Source organism: Spinacia oleracea, chromosome 1, assembly GCF_020520425.1.
Source record: "Spinacia oleracea cultivar Varoflay chromosome 1, BTI_SOV_V1, whole genome shotgun sequence".
NCBI classification, from domain to species: Eukaryota; Viridiplantae; Streptophyta; class Magnoliopsida; order Caryophyllales; family Amaranthaceae; genus Spinacia; species Spinacia oleracea.
The window spans coordinates 19017078-19026132 of NC_079487.1; the positions used below are offsets into that span (position 1 = coordinate 19017078).

At 36.2% G+C, this 9055-nt stretch overlaps 1 protein-coding gene across 1 annotated transcript in view; it reads left to right on the forward strand.

Annotated features, from left to right (window-relative positions):
* The first annotated feature begins 7101 nt into the window (after positions 1 to 7101).
* Positions 7102 to 9055, forward strand: part of LOC130466289 (photosystem I P700 chlorophyll a apoprotein A1) — an 8696-nt gene continuing 6742 nt past the window's right edge. The window contains exon 1 of the mRNA XM_056835131.1: positions 7102 to 9055. This exon is cut by the window's right edge and continues 6742 nt beyond it. The gene's annotated coding sequence lies outside the window, so the exon portion shown is untranslated.

Sequence of the window (9055 nt, forward strand, 5' to 3'; positions counted from 1 at the left end):
GAGGCGAACAACAAACATAAACGGACATTCCGGAGGCTTTTCGAAGTGCTTCAGAAAATCCGAACTTATTCTGTAAGGACTTTACAAGTGGCTTTAAAGAATAGACATCTCTTAGAAGACTTTACAAGTGCTTCAAGGAGAACAGAATATTCAAAGGACTTTCAAGTGGCTGTTGGTATTCTATTGTTTGATCGATGTTCTATACCCAAGTAGGCATAGAGTTTAAGTCACTGAAACTATGAGATTCTTCTATTAGATAGTGAAGAAACCTACAACTTGCAGTCAAACTATTATCATATAGATTAATGAGTTTGTGACCTGTAAGAAAGCTATGACGAAACCCAGATTCCCTAAAATGGTTAGAGGCCATATATAGACTCAAATGTTTTAAATGGTTAGAGGCCATAAAACATACTCAGTGTTTTGATGACAAAATTGAAATTTTGTTGATTTGTAAGAATAGTTTCACACCTATTGGATGCAAGTTTGTTTTAAGGATAAAAACCATTAAACATGAAATTGTGTTCACACACAAAGCTAGATTAGTTGCTAAAGGTTACAAGCAAATTCACGGCGTGGATTGTGTTGAAACCTCATGCATAATCGTAATGCTCAAGTCTATGATTCAAGCAATGATTGCATATTGGTACATATGACAATTGGATGACAAAACATCTTCCTCAGTCAAATGTTGGAAGAAACTATGTACAGGGTATGTCATAGGATTTGTGGATCCAAATAAATGTTTGAAAAGGAATGCTAGCTTATGAAATCTAAGTACAGATTTAAGCAAGCAATTGGGAATTGGAACTGTATTTTAGTGAAACTAATAAGTATTTTAGTTTCTTAAAACGTACATAATTCTTATAGATATATAAGAAGTTTAGTGGGAGTACGTAAAACTTAATTGGTCCTATGTGTATCACACACATATCTCTCTATTGTAAAATAACATTCAAATGCTAATGACTTAGATTTGAGATTATTCATCAATGATGGACCATGGCGAAACTTAGTACATACTGGGTATTAAGATCTATTTACAAAGATCTTATATTATTGTTTTAGATTAAGTAATGGCATTTACTAAATCAAACACGAAATACTCCATTGGAGATATTCGACCCATGTGAATAAATCTAAGTAAAAGAATGTTTGAACTATGTATAAGCATTTACTAAGTTAAAACATCAAAGGATCTAAGTGAGATTCTTAACCTATATTATATGTCAAAGAATTTAGCTGGACTCAGTATCTACTGAAATTGAATGAGCTAAAGTTACATGAATAGAATTCAATTGGGAATTATTCTGCAAAAGAATTTATCATGTATGATATAATATGAGGATCGCCAAAAATGTATCGTATGACTTTAGGCATGACGAACATATACCAATCTCTATTGATCTAAGTGAAGATCAACTAGATTGAGATCAAGAACACTTATGGTACTTGAAAAGGTACATAGGAATAGTTCTTGATTCAAGGAAATAAAGATATGCTAAATATTGATGCTACACGCATAAACACTGGCAAAGGATCAAGCAAGACCCTTTGGAGTTAACCATTGACAAGGACGAGCTAAAGAGCATCGTGTTTCGAAATGGCAACATGGATTGGAGACCATGAGTTGTTGCGTGGGAAATTAAAATATTAATTTCTATGTTCTAAGATACAGCTGGAAAGTCTTCCACATATCTGTGAACTGCTTGGATAAGCAAATCCAAACAAAGCATCACTAGCAACCTAAACAGTTGAAGTAAAAGTACTTATTGCCTAAGAAGCAATGAAACAGGGTTGTTTATGTTAAAGAGTTCTTCACTGAACTTGGGAAGATCACCTATCTGCTGGCTTGATGGTTCTTCATTGAAAAATTCGTAGAACCACTCTTGAAGCAAGAAAAAGGTCTGCTAACTTGATGGTTCTTCATTGAGAAACGCGTAAAACCACCATTGTAGCGAGAAAGACTAGATCACAAAATAAATATACTCAAAAGATCTTATCATCTATCTCGAAGAACACTCGATGAAAAGGATATTAAGATTGGCAAAGCATGATAACTAAACCTATGCAACAAGTGAGAAGCAACACTTACATTGTAGCACTGGAAATCAAGCATAGCTTTGAAATTCCATGAACTGTTTTAGAAGATGGGTTTGAGGCCCATGGTTGTAAAACATTGGGGTTGAACATTTATCATATATGAAATACATTTTCATATTCCATTTATTCTTGGTTTAGTATTAAATGATGAGTCCCTTCAATTTGACGATATATTCAAGATAGACTGTCAGGACCAGTCCTGTGACTAAGAAATGTCTATCAAGTGAACTTGAATGTCAAAGGTTGAAAATGGTCCCTAGTCGGAGTTTTCTATAAAATTGGACGCATAGAAAACGTTAGACGACTAGAATGCAAGATGACTAGTAGTTCTGTTTCTTGAACTATGTGGACATGGCAATGTCATAATCATTTGCATAGATACTTACTTTGTGAAGACTAGTATCGGACAAGACCTATGAAACTTTACTGTAAGAGATGAAAATCTGTCATAAGTAAATTTCATTAAAATTATTAGACACTAAATCCTCAATACCTGAGTGATTTGAGAATTACTTGTTTGAGAACTGGTTGCTTTGACGTTGACCAACCGTCGCACCGTAAAAGGAGGCTATAAAGGCAACGCTCAGGTAATCACCTATCAAATGAAGTCTAATCTCAAGATCGCAAGATTGGGATTGTCCTCCCATAAATCGGGATGAGATGCTTAAAAGTTGTACAAGGCCACTCGGAGAGCTAGAAACTGTGAAATGCATGGCCGTGCTCGGATGAATCATAGGCTATGATTATCTGTTTATTTGATCAGTTGAACTCTGAAACCGAGGAACACCTCTGGACATAATAATGATGACAACTCTTACCTTATGTTCAAGAGCAAGCATCGAGCGACAAAGGAATTAGGAAATGCACACTTGTCCCTAAGGACAAGTGGGAGACTGAAGGAAATAATGCCCTTGGTCCAAGTATGCATTCAATGTTAAGTCTAATAAATGCGGTTCAGTATTAATTAACAAGTTAATAATTCAGTGAGATCAAGTGAGATGAATGCCTAGCTAGAGGCCGCTTCAGTTCAAGTGGAATTAATGATATTAATCCACAACTTACTCTTGATTGAACCCGTAGGGTCACACAAATAGTACGTAAACGGATCAAGTATTTAATGGCATTAAATACTCCATCTATGGATATTCGGAATCGACGGATTTTGGTTTCAGTGGGAGCTGAGATCGTCACAGGCAAGAAAAGAATACTCCGGAAACGATGATATTGCCGAAAACGGAAATATGGATCGTATCGGAAATATAAATATTATCTAAGTCGTAGATGTTGCCGGAAACGGAAACATGGTACGTATCGGAAAATATTATCGGAAATAGAAATATTGCCGGAATTGGAAATATTGCCGGAAACGGAAATATTGTCTGAATCGGAAATATTATCGGAATCGGAAAATAATTCCGGAAACGGAAATATTAAATATTTGTTTGAAACGGAAATTAATTCCGGAATCGGAAATATTAAATATTGTTCGTATCGGAAATGAATTCCGGAATCGGAAAATTAAATGGAAGCGCGTCGTACGAATTAGCATCGGACGAGCTTGCTAGACGAAGGCCCAGTACGAAGCCAGGCCCACGTCCAGCAAGGGAAACGCGCGCCATAACACGCCAGCCCAAGGCTGCGCCAGGCCCCCCGCAAGGCAGGCCTAGCGCGCGCCCAAGGCTGCGGCAGTCGTGGGCTGCGTTGCTCGGGCTGTGCGCGCGCGCGCATGGCGCCCCTCGTGGGCTGTTGTGCGTGCGTGTGTGTTTGTGTTCACATACGAAACCTAAAACGTACAGGATTCGTTTAATGATTAAATTCCTAATCCTTAAAGATAAATTAATTAAATAAGAGTTTCACTAGGATTCTAATTTAATTAATTCGTATCCTAGTAGGATTCCAATTCTCTTTCCATACCCCTATAAATATGTGGCCTGGGTTCACAATTTATAACGAGTTTTCAAGTATTCAAAGTGAGTTTTTGAGAGAAAAATTCAGTCACATACCTTGCCTAAAAGTGCCGAAATTATTAGTACCTTAAGGGCGATTCTAGTTGGTCAATCTTAAGGCGGATCCAGACGTGCTGTGGACTATCTACGGAGGGACGACACTTGGAGTCCTAAAGACTTGTTCTTGTTCGGTTCGGGCGCAGCTAGGGAAGGCACGCAACAAAGAGTATGCATCTAAACTATGCTATATGATTATGTGTAAATAATATGTATTCCTGGCTAAATGGTTTTTCCGCATGATTTATGAATTGTCATATGTATCATAACCTAACAGACCTAATCAAGAGTTTATGATTAAAACGCTCCCACTTAAACCAATAAATTTACATGTTTTACTAATTTTAAACATAAAATTGTATTTCCTAGTCTAACCGGAAACATACAAATTTAATTTAAATTTAAATCTCATATAAATTTATAATTGAACCTTTTAATTTGTTTTCAGTTGAATTAAATAAATGAATTTAAATTTATTCAAGGTTTTAATTTTAGTAAAATAATTATTATAAATTAGAATTTATAATAATTAGATTATTCAAAATTAAATTCCGAGAAAAGAATTTAAATTACGAATTTTAAAGTTAATTAAAATCGTTTCCGAACTAAAAATTAAAAATTAAATTCAAAACGCATCAATCGTAACAAGACAAGGCACTTGGGCTTGCGCCCAAGCCCCATCGAGTAATGAGGCAGCAGCGCCCCATCGAACGATCACTCGACAACGCACGAGCAGGCCACACGCATCGCAGCCAGCCCAGGCCACGCTGCGCGCAGCCCGCCTTGCTTCAACGCGTCTGGTCTCTTCGCTAGGCGAGGCAGCGCGCGCTATGGCGCAGCACACTCGCTGCCCACACGCGACTGCTCACGTGGCTCATGCGTTGCCCATCGCCCATCGCACAGCACACACGCCCAGTACCATTGCCTCGTGCGCGCGCCTCTTGCTTGTGCTCGCTGCATTCGTACCGCATGGGTGACGAGCTCCTTTGCTCGTCGTCGCATGCCCGCACTATACAACACCCCTTAAGGGTAACACGTAGCGTCTTTAGCTTTGTGCGTGCAACATTCATGAGTGAATTTCATAAAAATTAAAACTTTTTAATTCAAATTTATTGACAAATTAATAAAACATATTATCAATTAATTTCCGATTATCATGGATTCAAATCTAGGTCATAAAAATTTAAAATTTATCAAAATTTAACAATTTTTATGGTGGTTTTTAATCATGGATACCTAATTAAATCGTCAATTAATTATGAAAATCAAATCAAATTCTAAATTATTCGAATTTCAACAACTTAATTACAATTACAAATTAGGTTGTATAATTCACAAGCTTAGGCACTTAAATTTGTTAAACATATACAGTAGGTCAGTCAAAAATTCAAGATTTAACAACAAGAAGCGCAAATATTTAATTTAACATCTTAAAAATTACAAATTTTGCGTTCGAAAAACTAAAACCTCCGAAAAGTCATAGTTAGGCTTCGAATTTAAGAATTCTGGGTTCAGCCAAGAAATAATAGTTTTGTCAAAATTTTAGAATGCATTTTACATGCAGAATTGACACAAAAATCACTCGATTTCGTTGAGTAATGAAGTAACTGCCGAAAAACTGCGCACATATAATTAAATAAACGCAAATTTGCAATTAATTACAGTTACGAAATTAATCATCCCTTTTAATTCCTTGCAAATTTATAAAATTTAACCATGTTAAGCAATTATTATGGAATTAATTAGAGGCTCGTGATACCACTGTTAGGTTATGATACATATAACTGAATATAAATCATGCGGAAGCACTTTCCAAAAGCATAGCTTTAGCTATTACAAATCCGAAAGCTTCGCTTAAGCTCAAAAGCTCGAAGAAGGTTGTTTACATGCTTAAACTTCGCTCCGATCGCTTAAGCGACTACGTTCCTTTGTCTTGGTCCCAATTCAAATCCGCTATAGCATTTCAAATAATTATTGAGTTCGCGGAACACAAACTTCATCTTCAAGTTCAGATAGCAGGACAGTGAACAAGAGGTCAGAAGAGTATTCTACAGTAGAGCTGATCAATATTTTCTAACACATGCTCAAAAGTATGGTTCTACTGTAAAAAAAAAAGCATCGGTTGAAAGAGGGGAACACTTCCAGAAGAGTATTGTTCCGATAGATGACTCTTCCGGTTATACCCTTACATACATGGTTACCAGATACCCACGGAGAAGATGAAGTTGAAGATGAAGTTTGTGTTCCGCGAACTCAATAATTATTTGAAATGCTATAGCGGATTTGGCGCCGCTCACTAAATTCTGTGGTTAATAATATTTGTAAATCGGTGGTTCCTGTTTGGAGAAGAATCAACAGAATAGCTAATAGCATAAAAACAGATCCAAGTAAAGTATAAAGGAACAACGGGAGACTCGATCTCATAGATTTCAATTCCCGTTCTCAACCCATGACCAATATGAGCTCGAAGCTTCCTTCGTAACTCCCGGAACTTCTTCGTAGTGGCTCTACCAAATTAGGTAGGCCCAAAAATTCTTTCGCAAAATAATCCTTTACATTTTCTTTCCCTTTTTTTGCTTCTTTTGTTTGAATATGCTTAACACACTTTCTGGTCGTCCCTCCAGCACACGGGGATCGGCCCTACGCACCGGGGACGAAGCATAGAGGTTACTTTAGTTGTACTGGAGTGCTTCATCGTCAAAAGAACAACAATGGGTTGTAGCATTTTATATTGATTTGTCTAGAGGATGTAAAAGAGGGCTTTCTCGTCTAAAGGGGGGGGATCCATATGGAAACATAGTATCTATTTAGATACGCTCGAATGACCCCTTCTCATAATGAGCATGTATATAACCCTATTCTGGTCCGGTATGGAATGAACTTATAATCCTGGAATCGATAAAGATACAAATTTTTGACTACTTATACTTCTATTTATTCCAATTATTCCAAATACCCAACAAATTCCTACTTTTTCAAAAATCAATAAGAAAAATTCCTTGATTCTTCCGCTTCGATGAAATCGGAATAGCTCTTATAGTACTCCATTTTATTTGTATGAATTCGAATGGGATTCAACTATTTCTTATTGATTTTTGAAAAAGTAGGAATTTGTTGGGTATTTGGAATAATTGGAATAAATAGAAGTATAAGTAGTCAAAAATTTGTATCTTTATTTACATTTTTTGTTTGGAAAAGAATCTGTTTTTATGTTATTTCGTACTGTACAAATTCTTTGTTTGTGTAATCGTTTTCCCACAAGGGGTAATGAAAAGAATTTTAGAATGGATTGATACCTATGTCTAGAAATGGGAATTTTATTGATAAGACCTTTTCAGTTGTGGCCAATATCTTATTACAAATAATTCCGACAACTTCAGGAGAAAAAGAGGCATTTACTTATTACAGAGATGGTGTGATTTGATTTTCTTTATTATTTAGTTTCCTTTTACCGCTCCTAGTCTTATGAGGAAAGCACACGCTTCGGGATAGAAAGAACAAATATTCTTATTCCATATGATAGAAATAAACCTACGCTTGTTGAAGGTGAAGTTTAGAAATAGAACAATTCCTTCTGTCGTGTATCCCCGATTGATGCAACCTCAGATACTATGCTTCAGTTATAGATTTTAGTATTGAACGAAAGGTTACACCTTTGTGTTTTGTATTACAGGTCAATTCTACTTCCTAGTAATGTAATATAGTACCAATAGGCGGCATAGGGGAAAAAGCACTACACCTAGCAATCGACAACACGAAAGCTTTGTTAAAAATTACTTACCTACTCCCTTTCGTATCTGGGTTGGGACTAACAAGAATGGTTGGGACAACAAACATCCATCTCGTTCGTACTTTGGATACCCGTATAACCATCGAAGACTGTTGAAGTGCCTATTTCCTGGAAATTAGGAGGCGTTGAGGACAAAGGAATTGTTTGAGTTATCCTTTCTATTTAGTATCAAGACACTTGATTCTAGTAAAAGCTCTTGCGCAAGAAGGTTGGCTAGAGATTTTTTGTAAAAACACTAGCCCCGCTCAGTTCATAATGAGAATGTTTTAACCCTTTTTGATTATTACATTACATGTATTTTTAATTCTCATTATGTATATTTAAGGGAGGAGCCGTATGAGGTGAAAATTTCACGTACGGTTCTGGAACGGAGATTCTTTGAATCGAATAACGACCGTAACGGATGTCAGCTCAATCTGAAGGAAATTATGCGGAAGCTTTACAGAATTATTATGAAGCTATGCGACTAGAAATCGATCCCTACGATCGAAGTTATATACTCTATAATATAGGCCTTATTCACACAAGTAATGGAGAACATACGAAAGCTTTAGAATATTATTTTAGGGCACTAGAACGAAACCCATTCTTACCACAAGCTTTTAATAATATGGCAGTGATCTGTCATTACGTGCGGCTATCTCCACTATAGAAAGAAAAAGGAAGACAAAATCTTCTAGTAAATACTAAAAAAAAAGGCTCGTTACAAATGCATCGTCCAAAACGACGATTTCCTTGAGCTGTAGCAAAGAAATAAACTTCATATTAATAGAAGTCAAAATATGCCTAGATACTTTTTTCTATGTCTATGGATAAAAAAAAGATCTAATTGATAGAGAGGAAGCACCGTAAAGATCAATTAATGGGGTTTTGGGCCAATACATTAAGATAAAGAACTGCTTACTTATGTCTATATATAAGATAGAAAAAAGTAAGGAATTGACTTATGTAATAGAGTTGATCCACTAAGACTAAGGTATTGAGCGGCGGTGTAGGATCAAATCCCAAAGATAGTAAGTCTTTTCTTTCTTACTTATGAAGGAAAGCCTTTTTCAAAGATTCTATATAAATCTCGATATGAAACCGAGATAGTTACCTTGCGGAAAATATGAAGGATAGGCGTAAATACTTGTGCTTTCTTCTTCTGCAGGTGGGAGAA